Source organism: Arvicanthis niloticus, chromosome 23 (genome assembly GCF_011762505.2).
Source record: "Arvicanthis niloticus isolate mArvNil1 chromosome 23, mArvNil1.pat.X, whole genome shotgun sequence".
Classification (NCBI taxonomy): domain Eukaryota; kingdom Metazoa; phylum Chordata; class Mammalia; order Rodentia; family Muridae; genus Arvicanthis; species Arvicanthis niloticus.
This window is the reverse complement of record NC_133430.1, coordinates 34,035,767-34,056,763: the sequence shown is the minus strand read 5'-3', so window position 1 is coordinate 34,056,763 and position 20,997 is coordinate 34,035,767. Positions and strand designations below refer to the sequence as shown.

Here is a 20,997-nt window from a genome sequence, read left to right as displayed (position 1 = left end):
GTGTTAGGACCTTGCAGAGCGTTCTGCAGAATGGCCACTGCACGGTCACATCACAGTGTGTGTGAGCTCAGCCGCTCAGCATCCTTGTGGACACTTGGCTCTGTTGGGGTGTTGTCATTTGGCTGTGGTAGTGGACAAGGTTTGTATGTCTGTAGTTGCCTGATGGCTAAAGGGTAACTGCTTACTGTTTGTAAATCCTTTGTTGTAAAGAGTGTCATTGGATTTACTTTTGCCCCGTTTAATTAAAATTTACTTGTTACATTACTTGGTTAAGTCTTGAGAGAACTTCTTTAAAATTTTATTTTTATTTATTTAGTGTGTGTGTGTGGGGGGGGTGAGGATGTATCTTGCATGTCACAGCTAACACACAGAGGTCAGGAGGTCAGGGGATAAGTGTATGGAGTTGGTTCTCTCAGTCCACCTTTACCTGTGTCTGCCCATCAGAGGGCTTTTAAAAAACAAATTCTGAGAGCTTTGTTGATAGGTGACTTGCAAATATTTTTTTCTAGTGTGTATTTTTTTTAAATTTATTTATTTAAAAAGATTTATTTATTTAATTTATGAGAGCACACTGTCACTGTCTTCAGACACACCAGAAGATGGTATCAGATCCCATTACAGAGGGTTGTGAGCCACCATGTGGTTGCTGGGAATTGAACTCAGGACCTCTGGAGGAGCAGTCAGTGCTCTTAACCACTGAACCATCTCTCCAGCCCAATAGTGTCTTTTTGAGAGCAGAAAGTTTTAATTTTGAAGAAGTATACTTTGTCTTTCTTAAAAAAAAAAAAACTTACATTTTAGGAATAGATTTCCTGAAACTTTGGCTTATTATTCCAAGGCTATGAAAGTTTGCCTTTATATGTTCTTCAGGGACTCTAGTTAATTAATAGTTTTATAGCATACAATTTGGTGTAAATAATGATTTATTTTGTTTTTAATATTGACATAAGATAAAGGTTTCTTTTTATCTTTCATCATGTGCTGAAAAGATGGCTTTTCTCTTGAATTCCTTTCAATCTGTATGAGTTACTTTTTATTTTGTTACTGGGGCAAAATGCCTGAGGAAAGCAACTCAAGGAAAGAAGCATTTCTTTGGCTCTTTTAGAGCATGCAGTGTGCTGTGGTGCAGAAGGCATGGCAGCAGGAATATGCACAGGAAAATCTTATTTTCTAGGGGAACAGTCTGACAAAGTAGACAGGAAGTAGGCCTGGTCTCTGAAACCTCATGGCTGGCCTTTCCCACTGGTCCAGTGAGGCTCTACTTCCTAAAGGTTCCACAATTTTCCAAAGCAGTGACACCTGGTGGTGACCAAGAGTTCAAGCATTTGAGCCTAGGAGGGACATGCACTTTCAATGTACTGCAGTAAATTCACTGGTAGCCCATTAATGCCCCTGTGTGGGTTGGTTTCTCTGGTATTCCCTGTGTCACTAGGGGGCTCCCTTGGCTGTTGTCCAGTCACAAACATGGGACTTTAGAATGGGAGAGGGTGTTTTCTGTAGCTGCTCAAAGAGCCTGAGCTATCCCAAAAGCCTGTACGTGGGATGTGTTATTCTAGCTGGCCTTGTTATTCAAGTTATGCCTTGTCTGGCCTTGCTGGGAGAGGGTGCACCTAGTGTCACAGGGACTTGATGTACCAGGGTTGAGGGATAAGCATAGGGGACCCTACTGGCTTAGAGGAGAAGGGGAGAGGGGTAGACTGAGATATTATAGAAGGGGGTGACTGGGAGGGGGCAGTGAGTGGGATGGGATGGAAAGTGACTAAGTAAAATAATAATAGTAAAAATAATTATTTGACTAAAAAAAGAAGCAACATAATGGAAATATAAGAAAATAAAAGTGCTTCCCTATCACAATAAAACTAAAAAAAAAAAAAAAAACAAAAACAAAGAAAGAAAAGGAAGGAGGGAAGGGAGGGAGGGAGGGAGGAAGGAAAGAAACAAATAAACACGGGTCGTGGGAATCTCTCCTCAGCTCCGCAGCCAGAGCTCAGAGGGTTGATTTGCTCACACTGGCCTCCTGTCTGGTCAGGCTTTATATCAGAGTCACAGGCATCTACAGGCAGAGTGGGACCCCTGCTTCTGTCCTATTTCTTGCACTCTTAGCCTTTGTGTCTGCTGAGCCCACTGCAGTGTTTTGCAGAGCCTTCCAGAAGCTGCTCTATAGCTGGGTGTTGTTGTTGTTGTTGTTGTTGTTGTTGTTGTTGGTGGTGGTGGTGGTGGTGGTGGTGGTGGTGGTGGTGGTGTCGGCGGCACACACCTTTAATCCCAGCACTTGGGAGGCAGAGGCAGGCGGATTTCTGAGTTCAAGGCCAGCCTGGTCTACCGAGTAGGTTCCAGAACAGCCAGGGCTACATGGAGAAACCCTGTTTAGAAAAAGAAAAAAAGTTGGCAAAAAAAAAAGTTGAGTTATGTTGTGGTTATGGCTGCCCCAGGGGGAGGAACTGGACTGTGTATGGCTCTTTGATTTTGCTCTGGAATCAGTGCCTATTGTGGTTAAATACAAATTTAGAGTTGTGCTTGGGGTGAATGGCAGAGACCTTGAAATAATAGGCTCTCTGTGCAGAGCTGTTTCACAGACTTAGTTCTATGTCGACTGCATTGTCCAAGCCGTGTGGGAAGTTGCCAGTTTAGTGAAATTGCTGTGAACATTTCAGTGGCTCTTGTCTCCTTCTTGTCAACAATTGGGAGGACAGTGGAAAGCAGCTATTCACGAACACTGTTCTCATGTCTGACTTTTGGTGAGAAAGGTGTCTGGAATGTCCTGTCCTCCCTGTTCTGTTCCCATCTCTTGTCACATTATCTCGGGCTTGGTTTCTGATACTTAAGTATTTAGTTGAGTTCCTTCTGTGACAGGAATTGATCTGTCTTTATTCTAACCCCCTTTGTCAAAGCCAAAAGGGGAATTTGAGAACATGGGAAGATCAGAAAGGAGAGGGTGTTTGAGCCTCTTCATTTTCTTAACAACTTTTAAAAGTTGTGAAATGAATATTATTATTTCCACAGCTGGTGAAAAAAAAAAAAAACAAACTATAGTTCAGTGGATTCCTAGTGGAAACAGCTCCATAGTCTAGAAATTAACCAGTTTATTTTAGGTTATTGTTTATCAGTAGAAAGCCATTAAAATCAGTATGGAGGGAATTTTATGTAGTTGATCATAAATCTCTTGAACTTAACCTCAGGAGGTCATGTTAATGGAGTCACAGTTGGGAATAGGAACAACTAGGAAGGCCTAATATAAGGTAATTAAGAATAACTCACTCAGCATTTAAATTATAGAAAATGAGAGTAAAATATAAAGCTAAATATGGCTGGTGGTCCTGCACTATCGTTAGAGATGCCACATGGTAATGACTTGCATTTCTGTTGTTTGCTGTGCTTTTGTTATTTAAGACTAATTGTAGGAACCTTTGTGGAACACAAGCCACTGTCCTCTGCCAAATGCCTTATATGCTTTGTCCCATGACATGCTGACAAGAACCTCCTCAGACTGGCCTGGAGTGAGTTGGGAGCACGAGATGTAAAAGAGGTCGGTCAGTCATGGGGTTAGAGGTTGCGTAGTCTGCCTCTGGACACTCTGCTCTTACTCGGTCAGCCCAACACTCCCCAGATGATAGCTGTGATATAGTTTAGTGCCAGGAAGCTCCTGTAGTGTACTGGCTAGATTTTGTCACTTGACACAAGTTAGAGTCATTTGGGCAGAGTCTCAGTTGAGAAGATGCCTTTATATGATTCACATATAGGACAGTGGAGAGTTCTTTTGAAAACTGATTGATGTGGGAGGACCCAGCCCATCGTGGGTGATGCCACCTCTGTGCCAGTGGTCCAGAGTTGTACAGAAAGGTTGAGAAAGCCATAAGGAGTAAGTCAGTAAGCAGCATGCCTCCGTGGCTTTTGCTTCAATTTCTGCCTTGAGTTTCTGTCCTGGCTTCCTGAGTGACAGAAAGGGACCTGAGAGTTATAAGATGAAATAAACCTGTTCCTCCCCAAATTGCTGTTCGTGAGGTTTTATCACAGCAACAGAAACCCCACTCTTAGACAGCTGTTATGAATGGGGCCCTGGATTTGATACCCAGCACAACAAATGAACCAACAGCCCGTCAAAAATCAAAACCATACAGAACCCACTGGAAAACCTTCTGCAGTTGAATTAAGTTAAATTCTGAAAGAGGAGAAATTATAAAGATAACATTAAGTACTAAATATTAATTGTGCATTTAAATTATAGCTGAAGTATATTGTGACCTTGTATGTCAAAGCTGCAAAAAATAAGCATTGGATTTCATGATTAATCATTTTGAACCAGTCTAGGGTGGGGAGGAAAGCCTCAGTTTTAGGATTTAACCATGAGAATATTTCTTCTACGAGTTTATCCCATGTCTGCTTGATATAATCAAAAGCATTTCTTCAGTTGAAGTGAGTCTTATGAATCCAGTGCAAGGGGATCAAATTCAAAGGAAGACTTGGACAAAACTGAGCTCAGGAAGGGAGGAATTTGCTTGTTTCCACAGGGACAACTCAGGGTCCTGATGGGGTTAGTTAGCCTCTTATCCTCTCCAGATGGTCTAGTGAAGAGAGGACTTCTTGTTTGGGTTTAGATGAGATGGCTCCTTCTTTCCATCCTTTGTCCTCTCACCCAATTAATGGTAGTCAGAGATTTGATACTTGCAAGAGAGTAGGACCCCGAAGGAATTAAGGAATGGTGTTAACATCCTGTGCAGATGGATATTTGTGAGCCTCATGTTTATACGGTCTCCTCTGTGACTATCTAGGAAGCAGCCATCCCAGAACCATCCCAGACAACTTGTGTGGCATTCCGTTTGACGAACACAACTGTTGGTGAAACACAGATAAGGTCTTTCATTCTGGCCACATAACAAGTGACTGTAAAGTTGTTGGCCAGGGACATACCATAGTTTTGGGGGTTAAACTCTTAAAAGTGGCCAAAATGCAAAGACTAGTAGAATTAATTAGTTATTAATTAACTTTGAGACAAGACAGTCCATACTGACTTTGAAATCAATATGTAGCCCAGGTTAGCTTTGAGCTCACAGCTAGTCTCTTGCCTCAGCTTCATGAACACTGGGATTTCAGGTATAATCCGGAAATTTTCCTCAGATAAGCCTAAATATTCCTTTTGGACAGGAAGTGTGTAAGTTCTGGGAGTCAGTTTTTATTTGTACATAACAATTGGTTATCTAAAGCATTTGAGTGTGAAGCTGGCTGTATGGAGCAAGCTTTTTGGTATTAGGTATTTGGTATTAGGATGAAATCACCATAGTTCTTAGTGAAAATGCTTCCCGGGTCACTGTTTACATTTGTGCTTTGTACAGATTTAAGTGGAGCATTTGATTCTACTCTGCTGAAGTCATTGGCAACTACTGGTGGATTGTGTCTGTGCAGAAGTCTATGGACATCAAGGAAACCCTGCCTAATTACAGTTGTAGCAGCTGGAGAGCCTGAGATGGGAGTTCCACTTGTGTGGTCTTACTGTGCTTCCCAGGACTCAGTGTTAGTAACCTGTCCCATCACTCAGTTATATTTCTACATCACAAAGAAAGTTCCCAAACCAAGTATGTCTAGCTGTCAGCCTTTCTTGCTTAAATATTTCTATGGCTTCTCACCTACATACAGGTTATCTTCATGGTCTCAAGTACTGTGATGGGAGTTGTGCCAGTCTGGGCAGCCCGGTTATATGTCACTCCCTGCACTGACCATGGTGCCTCTGAAATTCTGCCCCCTCTCAGTTGAGGGGCCTGTGCTGTCCAGTGTCTGCACCTCAGGCCCTGTACAGAACCTGTGCCTCAGTGTGGCCTCACAGACTGGATGCTGAGGCTGAAGTTTGAGGTAGTACAGTTTGAAGGCAAGAGTCAGGAGACCTCTGTTACTCAGAAATTGTGTGATGATATCTTTTTATTTGTTTTTAATGCTTCTTACATTATCTTTGACAGGCAAATACTAGTTAAATACTTGAAATCTTTTTGGTAACAAGCATCAAATTAACAGTTACAACATATTTGTTCTGTGTTAAACTGTTGCATCTTTCTATGTCAGCCTTGACTCTGCAGCAGCTGCAGGATAGGACAGCAGCTCTTGTCAGCAGCTGGGGCTTGTGATGTGCTGGGATCAGGGTGCCAGGTTCATTTCAGCAGAGCACTTTGATGTCACATTGCTTTGCTGTTCTTGAATGATACACTGAGTTGCCTCACAGCGAGAGTCTTTGATGACAGGCTTGTTAGTGTGCAGCAGTATTTGAAACAGAGAGGAATAATTTTTTTTTTGAGTCAAGATAGAAATAGGATTGTTTTCTTATAGCATTTCCGCTTGGATTTTGTCCATAACCATAAACAATGTATGTTCAGTTACAGTGGAGGTGGTTCTGACTTTTTTTCCCCCTTCACTCTGTAAATGTCTGATTCTACTCAGAAGCAGGAGTCCCTCCAACTCTGAATGATATCTAGGAATTATAATTCTACCAGGCATAAGGAGTGCCAGGATGCTTGAATCTTTGGGGTAAGGGATAGAATAGGTATTTTTGCAAAAACAAAACAAAACCCAACCAACTAACCAAACAAACAAACAAACAAAAACGAGAAAAAAAACAAAGGAAAATCATGTCTCACTGAGTCAGTTGATTTGCTCTAGAGCAGCCATTGCTTTTAACACATAAAAGGCCAGGGATACAGTTCTCACAAGCTGTAACTTGTAAGAATGCTGTTGCGTTTAGATCTCTGATCATAAGATAGAAGGCTGACAGTGACAACCAGAGTTTAGACTGTTGACCCCCAACTGGACCCGTATCCAACCTTTATCTGGCTTGTAAACCAGGAAGAAACCTTTGTGTAACTAGCCTGTATTACCATGATGTTGGTGTTCAGCCATCCTCTTCCCCCGTGCTTGGCGTTCCTAGCCTCTGCAGAGATCTGTGGTACTCCCCTTCTCTCCCTGGTTACCTTTCAGACTGCATTACTTGTTTCTTACCCGCAGAAAACACCACAAACCATATTGTGATTTCAAAGGCTATTTAAGAACCACAAATAGATCTGTGACAGAAAAAAACTCAGTCAGGATCTCGGTGCTAATATTGCTTCTGTGTTGGAAACTGCCTTCTGCCAAACAACCTGAGTATTTTAACTGTTCTTTACTAAGTGCAGTGAAGCTTGTGTGTGATCAGTGGAACAGGTATCTGTTTGCACAGGGCTTGACTTGTACAAAATAAATGTCTGTTGGGAACTCTGGAGAGGGACTCAGGCTGCCAGCACCCCTAGTGTGTGGACACTGTGGGAGTTGCAGCCTCCATGTCTGCAAGAGCAGAGCCAGGACCAGGGTGGAAGGGCTGCTCTGAAATTCTTACCCATTTATTTGAAACTCCTTGGCCATCCCTAACTTAAGAGGCTCAAATGTAGTGTTTGAGTGGGCATGTCGCCAGCCCAAATAACATTTCTATTACAAAAGACTGAAGTGCTGACTCTCTGCCATCAAACACAAACTTAGTTTTAAGCCATGAATCTACCTAGTGGTTTTCCCAAAATTTAGAGGTAACTAATGTTACAGAAGTAACTTACTCCTCAATTTTTTCCTTCTCTCTGTCTTCCTCTTCCTCCCCTCTTCCCCAACAGGGTCTCACTGTGTAGAGCAGGCTGGCCTTGAAGTCACAAACATCTGCCTATCCTTGCTTCCTAATTGATGGGATTAAGAGCATGCACTCTTGCGCCCAGTGATAAGGGGAATTTAAAAGAAACATTTTAGCTTAGAGAGGATTCCCTCCTCCTACCCAGTTCATTTCTGTTCTTCTGTAAAAAAAAATTCATGCACCATTATTATTCTCAAATAAATGCTTTGTTAAGACAGTATTGGTGATCTAGACTTAGAATAGGATCCGTATGAGGCGTGGCAAGGATTCCTCCACATTTGGGAGCAGAAGTACATGTAGGTGCGTTTCTGACAAGCAGCAGATGTAGCCCCCATCGCACCGCAGGTGTGTCTGCACAATCGCTTGGGCACTGTGGATGAGCACTGTTGTCTGTCTTGCCTCCAGATTTTCTGCCTGGTAACTGTCTAGATGGAAAGGTCTACCTGTTGCCTTCTGTTGTTGGGCCTTGAGCTTTCTCTTCCTCGCTCAGCCCTTTTGCTGTGGTGCAGTCTTTTCACCAAGTCACTTCCTTGCCACTAGACCTCTGGGCTAGTACGTGCTATCACCAGTGTTCTCTGGCCTCTGTTTATTGCATCTTGGAGAGAAAACAGAGGCTTCACGTGAGTGAATGAGCTAGTCCATGAGAAACACTCCAGGCCATGTGTGCCTCCACTCAGGAAGCATGTTTTGTATATCCATCATTCCTTCACACTACACTGTAATTACATTAGTGCCATCAGCCTTGACACAGCCCTGACATTGCTACACTGTTTGTCGGAGTGATTCTTGGTAGTTCCCATGTATACAGTGCATAGTGGGTACTTACCATGTGTGCAGTGAGTAGGTGGGTAGACAGAAGAGGAGAAAGAGACTGTGGCTTTCTGGTGTCTACTCTGGCCTACTGAGCGCTTAGGACACAAGGCAGTGAGCTGCATAGATGCTGGGATATAGAGTCTGTTTCCAGTTGTGCTTCTTGCTGACACAGACGGAGCATGGAGTCCATGCACACTGCATGGTATGCTGCATTGGTGTGGTGGCCTTCATCTCTGGAAGACTGTTGAGACACTCACTACTCACTTTCTCCAGGTTCTTTATAGAATAATTCTTGCTGGTTGTTGGGCTTCAGAGCTGCAGAGTAAGCAGGTAGGCTTTGCCTTTAAGTTTTCCCAGAGTTGGGGTGGGGACAGATGCACTTATGCACACCCCATCCTCAGTGTGTAAGTGCTGAAGTGATGGATGGAGATGAAGATAGAGGATTGACATAGGAGGCCGTTAAGCCCTGTGTCTTCTTACAAATATTAAGTTCTCTCCTGGAAGTAGTGCTGTTCCTTAAGCCTGTTCTCTCAGATCAGTAGGTTTGAAGGCAAAGCCTCAGTTGTCCCACTTGCACACTCAACATTCAGTGAGTGTGTGGGTGAGTGAGCGCACTGGCCATCGAGAGGCCAGGCATTTGGTGCTGATACTGTGTTACGGTCTGAATATGTGGTTTGGTTTTGGTTTTGCATTGCTGGGGGTCAGACTATAAGTACTCTACCAGTTAGCTACATTTTTAGGCCTTGGCTTGTGAGATAGGGTTTTGCTTTTAGCCCAGCCTAGCTTGAATTCCAAGCTCCTCCTGCCTGAGCCTCTCTAGTGCTGGGGTTATGTGTGTGTGCACACTATAGTTTTTTAAAAATCGGGCCACTCTTTCAGGTATTGGAAAATGAAGTAGCTGGAATTGCTTTGTCCTCTGAGTCACATTAGAATATCTCTAAGTCCGTGGATTAGGGCAGACTTTAGGCTGAGAGACCTGCTTTTTAATGTGCGTATGACTGGGTTGATCACATTTACATGAATAGTTTCACTGAATTACTATTATTTTGACTTCTAGGATCAGTGTGTATAATTTATCTTCTGTATTTATGGACATTTTCCCAGAGGTTTGTCTGTGTGTGTTTCATTTTTAATCTTTGTTCTGTGGTGATTTTCCTGACGTGTATGTTAAAGTCTGTGTAATTGTTTTATTGGAAAACAGTGTTGAGACCAAGAACTAGATGAGATGGTTGGTACAGGTCTGTAATCCTAGCATGTGCTGGATAAAGCAGGAGCATGGTGAATACTTAGCCAGCCTGGGCTACACAAGGAGAGTCAGTCTTTCTGTGTCTCTTGAAATAATTAAAGGGAAAAAACGGTATTCTCAGAACTTTTAGGCTTCTTAGAAATTGAGGATGATTAAAAGTTTCAAAGATCATCTCCGTCCCAGGCATAGTGACTTAGCAGATGTGTAACAGGGGATTCATGGCTCTTTTCATCTTCTTACCTCTGAATAGAGGTCATAAGAAACCCTGTCTGCATTGTGTGGGGGGCTCTTCTGTGGGTCAGGGTGGCCCTGTGAACTTGCACTCTGGGGAGCACAGTTCCTGTGAGGCAGCCTAAATAGGTTTTTGTTGGCGTACTTTTGGGGTATCCATGTGCTCTGCACAGCACTGAGACACTTAGGATTTCATTCTGGTGTGCTAAGCAGTCGGAAATGAGTTTCCCCAAACCACCCTCATGTGAAGAAAAGGCCCCTTGTGTCAGCTATGTAAGGACATCCCAGGACCCTCAGCTGCAGGGTGCTCTGTCTTCCCAGCTGCCTCCTTGCCTTATGGACGCCAGTTCCAAGAAGAAGAAGGCTTTGTCTGTTGTATAGAAAACTAGTGTCACTAAGGCTTTGTTCAAGCAACTTAATTGCTTAAAAGCCTGGCGAGACAGTCTTTGCCAGATAATAATTTAAATAAAGGTTAAATTTAGACCCCTACTTATATTAGTTTAAAAATAGCCATTGCCTTTAGAAAGCTGATATGACACACTAGGGCCTGAGGGCCTAATATCTGAATTCAGTTTCTATAGGTCTGTGTTAGACGTTCAAAGTCAGTGAGCACTTGACTAAACCCATGTGCAAACCATCTGGCTTGAGACTTGGGGCTCAATATTAGGCATGTATGTTTGCTTTTTAATTCATTAGAGAATAGAATCTAATTTTTGTACAGTAATCTTATTGGATATTTTTTAGTTTGATGAGGAAATATTAGAAAACATAGTGAAAAAATTTAAAGGTTAATTTTACGTTGATAAAGTCACTGTGCTGCTATGCTTCATAGTTTATTTAGAAAAGCCAGAGAGTTCCCTTAGAGGCCAGTGTAAGCACCATTAACACAGAAGGGGGTGTGAGAGGAGGAGCAGCCTCCCTAGGCTGGAAGTCAGCTGCCAGGCCTGTAACTGTGAGCCTCACCTGTGCGAGGGAAGCACCAGTCCAACATAAGATGATTCCCTCAAGCCTGGCTGTCATACGGTTATGTACCTAACATGTAATGCAGTGAATAAAAGGCTGGGCCTGAGTACTTTTTAATTATCAGATAAATAAACATACATTGCTATTGCATTTTTGGATTTGAGTCATTGCTTTAAATTTTATGTGAAGTTGAAAAAATGGCCAAGCTTAAAACAAATATTTGAATTAATTTTACTTAAGGGGGAAAATACTATTACAACCTAGAGCAGCATTTTATCTACATGACTTAAAAATGTAAAAACACTGGGCTGGAGAGATGACTTCACAGTTAAGAGCACTGCCTGCTCTTCCAGAGGACCCATCACCAACATGGAGACTGACAGCCATCTATAACTCCATTTCCAGAGCCTTTGACACCCTCTTCTGGCCTTTGTGGGTGCCAGGCATGCATTTGTGCACAGACATACATACAGAAAAAACCAAACCAAAACACAAAACCCCACCCATACACATAAAGTAAAATGAAAAAGGTAAAAGACATTTAAGTTCTTTACAGTTGTGTATATTTTAAGTTTCTGTGTGGCATGTGCACAAGTGCAGGTACCAGCAGAGGTGAAAGGAGTCAGGGCCTTAAGCTCCTGCTGAGATCGGTTGTGGCATGCAGGCTGGAATGGAACTCAGGTCCTCTATAAGAGCAGCAGTCCTCTTAATCGCCGAGCTATGTCTCCAGCATGTTTCCCCCGGGTTTGTTTTTATATAGGAATACTTATCTTAGTTTCTGGACACCATTCCTCCATGGTTTTAATGACTGTCGTCATTCACCGTGGTGAATAGTTCCCTTGAGGCTGAAACCTTTTAATGATGCTTGTGTTTGACATTATGTCTCTTTGATATTTCAGCAACAGTAAATCATATATTAATTTGAAACCCTACTGTGTCTGTAATGTTATTTTCTTACATCACTACAAGTGTCATTGAAAAGAAAAAAATATGGGGAGGTTTTAAGTGCATTTTGCTTGTAAGAGGAAATATTGTCCATGTTGTTATAGCATTTGGTATATTTCTGACATAAAACTACTATGATTATTTTTGGATTATATAGCTCAGTCTTGGGGTAATTTCAAGATCACCATGCAATTGAATTGTCATATAGTGACATCTGAAACAGTGGAGAAGGTTCTATAATTTTTTTTATTTGTTGTGTATCTATTTAGACAATGCCAAGTACTTGTTTACAATAGCCACTTTTTATCTACTACATAAATGCCAAATCTGTTAAAGAAAATGTAGCCTTCAGTATTAGCTACCCAATAATAATATATGTATCTTATAGAGAACATTTTCAGTCTGGTTCTAGAAATGGAGGTGTTTTTTTGAACTTGGTATTTTTGAATCTCTCAATCTTTAATGTTTTATAGGTTGCTTAGTGCTGGATGTTTACCCGTCTTAGTCCTCAGAATCCTTCCTTTGAGGAGGCAGAATGTCCATGTTTAAAAACTGAAGGAAGCATACTGGTGGGTTTCTGACTACTGCAAAGAAGCTGTCAACTACTAATTGGCGTTGGAAGCCTGGACGCCAGTCTTGACTTCGTTTTCCAGTGATGCCTTCATTTCACCAGATGTTTTTTCTGAACTGACTGCAGCTCTTGGAAACTGCGCTGTCTTTGCTCTCTCAGATATGAGTGGCAGTTGAAGGCAGCCCTCTTTTGTTTTTGTTTGGTTTGGCTTTTTCTCACGCCATCCTGGATCTCAGGCATCATACTAAGCTCTAGAAATTTAGTATTTTTCTAAGTGATCATCATAGAATGTGTGGGTTAGGGGACAGCATAAAACAAGTAAGACTGCCATATGAAAGCATCGACACGTAACAGGAGGCAGTGAGAACATGTGAGAATCTGAGCATTGGTGGAGTTTAGTCATGCTAGGGTCCTCAGCATATGCTGGGCACACTCTTTCCACTGAGCCATATCTTCAGCCCCTGGTATTTATTAAAACAAAACAAAACAAAACAAATGAACAATGAACAAGAAGCAAGACGAGCAGGAGCCTTGTAGACTACAATTCCAGACAGTTGTATATGGAAAAACTCTGACTGGTGAGCATTGGTGTTCTCACTAGGTCAGTGCCTCAGAATTTGGAAGATTTGCTGGCTACTCTGCAGGCTTTTGGACCCTGTTAGTAGTTTGAGATTTGATATTAGATGTAAAGAGGGACCTTGAATGGCTTTTGGTAAGAACATAAACAGACTGACAGGAAGATAGTGACAGTCCTTTACTGAGGGTTTCCGAGGTGTGAGGGACTGGTTACCCACCTCATGCCCGCCACCTGCCCCTGTTGGCGTATCATGTTGGTGTGTTTCAGAGCCCTTCCTTGACTGCACTTTAAGCTGTCCGGTGCCTAGCACTATTGTCTTACTTGTGCCCTTGAGTTTGAGCAGAGTGTGATGTGGAGGAGGGGATCAGAGCCTCTGAGCTTGGAGACCTGGGTTCTATTCTTACCCTGAGGAAAAGACGAAAGGACTGTCTATGCTCCAAGGGAAATTCTCTGGTAGCCCATGTCTGTCGGCACATTCTTGTTTAGACGTGTCTGACAGTGAGGGACCAACAGAGGCTGCATAGGTCTGCAGCAGAGACAACAAGGTCTTTGTTTGGACCCTATGAGAAATACTGGCCATTGTATCCAGGGCTGAAGTGCAAAGAAGTGGTGTGTTAGCTTAGACTTCCTGCGAGCATCCTGATGGCATGGCTACAAAAGGATTCGCCAAAGGGAGCATGCGTGGATACCCTGAAGTTTCAAAGGAGCTAAAGCAGGAGAGAATTTGTTAACATGTTGATTTTATTAGTTCAGAAATGTAAAGTTTCCGTATAACTATGTTTTCCCAGCAATATAAAAGCTCAGGTGAGTGATTTATGAGGAAGAGGTGGGAGAGTTGTTTGCAGGCCACCTTCAGCGTGTTCCTCGTATTTACCCTCTGTAGCTGGGAATTCGGTAGAGCTGTTGCGTTGTGTGGCCCTTGGTGAAATGAGCAGCTTTATCTTCCCTGTAGATGGCGCTCACAAGAGCCCTGAGCATGAATTATTCCAGACTGTGTCAGGACTCTCCAGCATTATCTCCTTGGTGTTCTGCAAGTTCTGAAGGCCAGTCTTCTGTGCAGAGCCTTTAAGACACTGTGATAAGGGGCTAGGGAGATGGCTCAGCGCTTAAGAGCACTGACTGCTCCTCCAAAGGTCCTGAGTTCAATTCATAGCAACCACATGGTGGCTCACAACCATCTGTAATGGGATCCAATATCCTCTTCTGGTGTGTCTGAAGACAGTGGCAGTGTACTCACATATATGAAATAAATAAACAAACCTTTAAAGAAAAAGAAACCATGATAAGGCCTTGTGACCTGGAGCTGGGTTGTTGCTGAGTTGTGCTGTTCACTGCTTGTGGCTCCTGAGCTTCCCAAAGCTGGTTTAAGGATCCCAGGACAGGCTTTATTGTACCCGGGGAAGGCCATCCTGGAGCTCACTTCCTCTTCTCGTTTGGGAGGCCCGTCGTTTTCATACATGGATTTTATCTGTAATATAGTCTTTCTTTTGTTCCCTCCAAGGTGTGCACCCACCGTACATCTTCCTTTAGCCTCTTTGAAATGTCCCCTTGAGGGAGATACTGGTCTTGATCTAGTACTGTGTTTGCATTCCTTGCTTTCCATGGCCCTGCAGGACTAAGAACGTAATTAAATTGATTGCTGGGGTGACCAAGGACACGTATTGACATCTCCCACTCTTGAAAATATGCTTTGATAAGATGTCGCAGAGAAAGTAGTTCTTTCTAGAAGCTAGCTCAGAATGTCTGTCTGTTGGATTATTGCTCCAGAGTACAATGGTGTTTATACTGTCTGAGCAGAACTGATGAGGGAAAGTCAGAATTGTATTCAAGCTGGTAATGATACAGTTACAATGCAGATGTACTTGGAAAGTGGGGTCAGATGTTCTAATGCTGTCAATGTAGCAAATGTTTTCTTTAGTTTGAAGTGGTATATGCAGCGTCTTGTTGTTCTTTAAGTTAAAGACCTTTGCACCGTAGATAACTGGTAGTATTGACTCAGGAAAGCCCATGTTTAATAGTTACTGTACATTATTCAGGCCCTTATTTAAACAGGAGTTCTCTGATTTGGAGGTGCACATGGCATGGGCCATCGAGAAAGCAGACCTCTACTGGGCTACAGCTTTCCTATGCTTCTTTCTAACTTGGAGTCCTTTAGAGTCTGCTTTGTGTTGCCTTATGCCATCCTGTGCACTTCTGTACACATGTCCTCTGTTTGTTGACTCAGCATACCCTTCTACTGGCAGTGGTCCTTGCCTGGCTCTTGGGGCTTGGAAGTTTTCAGTCTTTTGCCATTGACTTGTTATTGTAGGGTTTCTTCAATGCTAGGTGCCTTCCAGCTTCCTTTTTTATTTTTTTATTTTTGGAGACAGGGCTTCTCTCCATAGCCCTGGCTATCCTGGAACTTGCTCTGTAGACCAGGCTGGCCTTGAACTCAGAGATCTGCCTACTTCTGCCTTCCAAGTGTTGAGATTAAAAGCATGCACCACTGCTGCTCAGCTTTCATCTTGCTTTTTGAGACAGTGTCACCCAGTGAATCTGAAGTTTACTGTGTTGATTAGTCTGGCTAGTGAGGCCCTAGGATTGAGGCACCTGTCTTTCCCTCCTCCCTAGAGTTTGGTGCTTGCACACACTTGGCATCACACCCAGCTTATGTATGGGTGCTGGGGATCTGAACTCAGGTCTTCAGTAGCACTGCACTTACCGAGCCATCAACCTGGCTCCAGTTTTTAACTGTATAATCTTAAAAGGAAGGGCTTGTATGTGTGCCTTCCCTTGTATGTGTACGCATGCATTATCTTTGCCTTGCTTTGGCATTGTGTGAAATTGAATTCATAGGGTGACTTGGAAGTCTTCTATTATCTAGAAATTTGTGAGGTATTGGATTGATTCTTTTTTAAACTGTTCTACAATAAAGCCATCTGGGCCTGGTATTTTTCTGTGTGGAAAGATTTTTAATTACTAATTCAGTTTCTTTTTATAGACTTACTTTTTCTTCTTGATCCAGTGTTGATTACTCCTTTATACCGTTGAGTTTGATGTGTCCTGTTTACCTTGTTTGGTGACTGCCTGGTCTGAATGTGACTTGTTGCCCCTGAAATCCCGGTGGAACCCATCTCCACTGGAAGACATTACAGCAGTGGAAACTGATCTAACTATGCTGTTTGATTAGGGTATGATAAGGCTGATGCAGAGCCAGTTTATAGACTAGGGAGAGACACATGTCACACATCTTCCCTGCATGTCTGTGTCAGAACTCCACCAGCAGAAAGGCTTTCCTAGATGCAAACAAGCTTCAGCCCTAGTCCAGAACGCCAGGCTCCAGGTCTTCTTCTCAGCTGCTTTCCATGCTGTGTCTAGTGGCAGAATTCTGTTCTCAGGAGCTTCACAGTCTTCTCTCATGGTCAGCAGTTGTTTTTCCTTACTGAGGTGATTGGTGGGCCCTGTTCTGTTTTGTTTTGTTGTAGTTTTTCCTCTTTCTTGAGTCTAAGTAGTAAAAAAGTGTCAATTTTATGAATTTTTTTAAATACCAAATTTTGGTCTTATTGTTTTCTCTATTATTACTGTTTCGTTTATTAAATGAAATGAGTTGAGGTCTTTTGGTTTTTCAAGACAGGGTTTCTCTGTGTAGCCCTGGCTGTCCTGGAACTCACTCTGTAGACCAGGCTGACCTCCAACTCAGAAATCCGCCTGCCTTTGCCTCCCAAGTGCTGGGATTAAAGGCGTGTGCCATCAGTGCCCGGCAAGTTGAGGTCTTTCTTTTGCTCTGTTTACGTTTAAAACATTACAGTCTTAGCAGGATAGCATGTGAGGCAGACCACTCATTAGGTGTGGAGCAGGTGAGGCAGGCCATTTAGCCTCATGCAGAGCAGGTGAATTTAATTATGTGTGCTGCCCCTGGAAGTAAAACTTGACCCAACCTTTGACTTAACATTTGTACTCCCAGGGGTACAGATCCACCAGTAAGTCATGTGTGTTCCAGGAGAATGTCCAGTTTCATAGTGGCAGTTACATATTCAAGTTAGAAAGTAATAAAGTGTTCATCAATAGCACTGGGGAAATTGTACTTTGGTGCGTTGCTTATGACTTGATGTGAATGTTCTTTTTCTCTTGCTGCACCTGAGCAGCTCAAAAATGGACTGAAAGAGTCTGTGGTGCTGGTAGTCACAATGACCATAGGCTTTGGAAGTCACAAGGACCTGCTGAGGTGACAGCAGTGCCATTTGTTAACTGAGCAGTGGTAACACAGTAGGCCACATTGGCAAAAACTTGAAACATGCACTTAGCAGTTGTGGGTTTTTATGTACATTTTAACTTTTTAAGTCATCTTGAAAAGCCCACCAGTCAGTCGTGTTTCGCCTGCTGTGTATCTATCAGTCACATCCTGGAACACTAACCAGCCACTGCACTTCTGTCCTGGCCCTGACTGGTATCCAGAACCTTCCTACCTTCAGAGACTGAGGCATGCATTTGGCTGTTTTGGTTTCACCATTTTCTTTCTTTCTTTTTTTTTCCCTGCATTTATTTTTTTTTATTGGATATTTTATTTACATTTCAGATGCCATCCCCTTTCCCCATTTCCCCTCCCTAGAAACCCCCTATCCCATACCCCCTTCTCCTTTGTGCTTTTATACAATTTTTTAAAATGTCAACCAAAGGCTTTATAAGTTTGGTAATGCTCAATATCAATCAGAAGTGTAACCTAATACCCAATCTAGATGTATCAACTATCTTTGACTGGCGGAGACATGTGAATATCCGCCTCCATGTGGTTTTACTATTTTCAAAGGCCTTGATGAGCTTTGAATATTTTAAAGGACCAGAAAAAAATCTTGGCTACTAAACTGGGACTAAACTACCCTGGTTTTATTAAATGTAAAAGTTTGCCAATGTTTTAAAAATGTTTGAAAGACCAAACTAAAGCACCAATAAGATCATATTATTAGTAAACTAGCCATTCCAGACAAAATATTTGTCTCCTGGACTAGCATAGATTAACATAACTCATTACTAATAAAGTTCATTGTAACAGGATTGCACTGTGCTCATGCCTTCATGAGATACTTATTCCTCCCCCACACTTACGGCAACCAGCTCTGCTTGTGTGCTTTGTATAGCATCCTTCTACAGGGCATAGTGCTTTTGAGGAGAGGGACTGCCCATTTATTTCTCCTAGTATATTCCATAGCTTACATTACATAGCCAGAAAATGTTGGTTTCTCCACTTCTGTAGTAGGCTTTGTGCTTAAACACTCACACATATGCACATGCACACTTGCACACATGTGTGCACACACATGCATCTCAGAAAACTTAAATTTTATTGCGTACTTTTTTTCTTTTGTAGGACAAAGTTGTAATTGTAAAATGATCTTGAAATTTTTACCTCTTGTGCTTCTGGCCTCCTTTCCCTGTCTATAATATATGTCAGTGTGATGAACCTTGTCTAAGTTTAGTTTTGAATGATGTATATAATATTAATTAGAAAGAGGAGATTTGATAGGCTAGCTCATTTTGTCCTAAGAACAGTGTGTATGAAAATAAATTATAGCCATACAGCTAGAAGGTTGTGATGAAATTTTATAGCTTTTTTTTTTTTTTTTTTTTATTTTTGGAAAATTTATTGCAGCTCTCCAACTACTCATTACTTTTTCTTCTCAATGTCCTGCTGGGAAGCCTCCTTTGCCCTTTTTGCTTGGATGCCGAAGAGCTGGGCGTTGGCACAGGCCATATGGAGACTGGCAAATGCCTTAAAGTTCTTCTCTTCTTCGGTGATGACTCTGGCCTTTTCCTTTTTGTACACACTCCGGATGGGCATCACGGGTCCTGTCAGCTGGGTGGCCAATTTAAGTTCTTCAGCAGAACCGTCTCCCTTCTTTGAAGCAGAAGGCTTCCTGGGGAAAAGTATGAGCTTGGAGCGGTACTCCTTCAGGCGCAGCACGGTGGCCTGCAGTGATTCTGTGGGTTTGTTTCGCCTCCTTGGGTCTACAGAGATGCTGATGGTGAGAGCCATTTTCTTGTGGATACCAGCCACCCTGAGTTCCTCCAGGCTGAAGCCCCTGCCAGGCTGGACCTTGGTGTGGTATCTAACTGTAGGGCACCTCACGATGGGCCTGATGGGATCAGACACAGGACAAGGGGCAATGCAGTGCGCTTTTGCCTGCCGGGCCTTGGGTCTGCGGATCTTGTGAGCCGGCTGGTTGAACTATGTGTCCACTCGCTGCTGCCAATCCTTGTGGAAGTGGGGCTTCAGGATCATGCCATTCCGGCTGGGCATCATGGCTGCCTCCTATACAGGAGACTGGCCAAGTGGAAAGGAATGGGCACTGCAAAGCCTTAGAACAATTTCTTAATTTGGCTTTGATGTTGAACCCATCTGTAAATATTGAGAGTCCTAAGTTTTATGGGTAAATCACTTGAACACCCTTAGAAGTTAGTTCCTGGAAAAGGGGTAGTGCATGGCAATTTAACATGCTGATTCTATTGATTGATTTTGCAGTTTCTAACAGTTTTAGGAGAGGAATATGTTAAATTTGTTAGTTGATGTTGAGAACCTCTCTGCCCCACATTGGGCGCCAAAAATATTGCGGCCTGAGCTGCCCCACGTTTGGGGGCCAAAATGTCGGGGACCGCTCTATCAATGTTGGAACCCGAACTGCCAAAAGCCTTGGGGGCTAAGTTGTTAGAGCCGCACTGCCCCAAGCTGCTCCAGTCCTCGGGTCGGGGGTTCAGCAAGAGAGAGAGTGAGGACAGACACGAAGAATGGAGACCAGACAGAGTATGATTCAATCCCGTTTATTCTTCAGTCTCTCTTCCTAGTCCAAGTCCCAAGTCTTGAGTTCCTAGTACCAAGTCTCAGGTCCTAATCCTAGTTCCAATTGCTAGTCTCTTTCTCAAGTGCCTACTACCTAATTCCAAGTTCTTCCTCCAAGTGCCAAGTGCCTAATATCTAATAACAATAATTTCTTCTGTCTGCCTCTCGCCTTTTATATGTCACTTACTAAGCCACGCCTTTAGGTCACACCTTTAAGTCATGCCCTTATGTCTTGTCTCTAAATCTGATCTCTAAGTCACGCCCTTAAGTCACACACCTTTAAGTCTCACACACCCAAGGAAAAATCCTGGGTATCTAAAGCAAGATGTTATTAGAGTGTGCTCAGCTGTTGCAGGCTATTGTAATCAAGTCTTTTATCAGGGTATATGGCTCAAGATGGCTGCAAGGATGATAGCCGCCTTCTGTCTGCTCCCCACAAGTTGACAGTTGACAATTATTAGTAAAAGTTTAAAGTTTGCTGTGTGTGCCAGCTTAGAGTGATTGTGTATACAATTTGTAATTGCCAAAGGTACTGTGTATGGAAAAGTTTTAGGTAATTTTCTTTATAACTTCCAGATATCTTATTTGCTGAGCCTAAAACACCAACAAGATTACCATTAAAACATGTTAAATATGTAAGATTTTAGACCAACTTAAGATTTATGAGAAGGCTGAAAAGATCCTGATACATATTTTAAATTGCCCTCAGTCATCATTGTTTACCAAATACTTTTTACCAAAAATGTATTTTATTTTACTTATTTTTTTTGAGACAAGATCTTCTGTAGCTCAGGCCTTGCAGTGTAGTCTAAGGTGACCTTTAACACCTAATCCTCCTGCCTCCTTTTCTCAAGTGCCAGGATTATGTCATATATAGGCGTGAGTTATTATTGCTGGCAAGCTTAATTTTCAAAAACATGTTATTTTTTTCTTTATGTGTATGTGTGTGCCTGGCTGGATGTGTGCATGCCACTTGTGTTTCTGCGATCGTCAGAGGCCAACGCCAAAAAAGGGCATAAGTTGCCCTGGAAATGGAGTTCCAGGCACTGTGAGGCACCATGTGATTGCTGGGAACTTAACCTGGGTCTTTTGTATAATCAGCAAATGTTTTAACTGTTGAACTCTCTCTTGAGCCCCCAAGTTTATTATCTTTTATAACACTATCTTTGCTTCTAATTTTTGCTTAGTAGAAAACTGTCTTACAATTTAT

General features: G+C 42.5%; 1 protein-coding gene and 1 pseudogene across 4 annotated transcripts in view; one reads left to right on the top strand and one right to left on the bottom strand.

The window, feature by feature from the left end:
* Sipa1l1 (signal induced proliferation associated 1 like 1) overlaps nucleotides 1-20,997 on the top strand; it is a 265,544-nt gene that overhangs the window by 103,147 nt on the left and 141,400 nt on the right. The window lies entirely within an intron of this gene.
* On the bottom strand, nucleotides 18,618-19,264 carry LOC143436640 (large ribosomal subunit protein eL13 pseudogene; annotated as a pseudogene).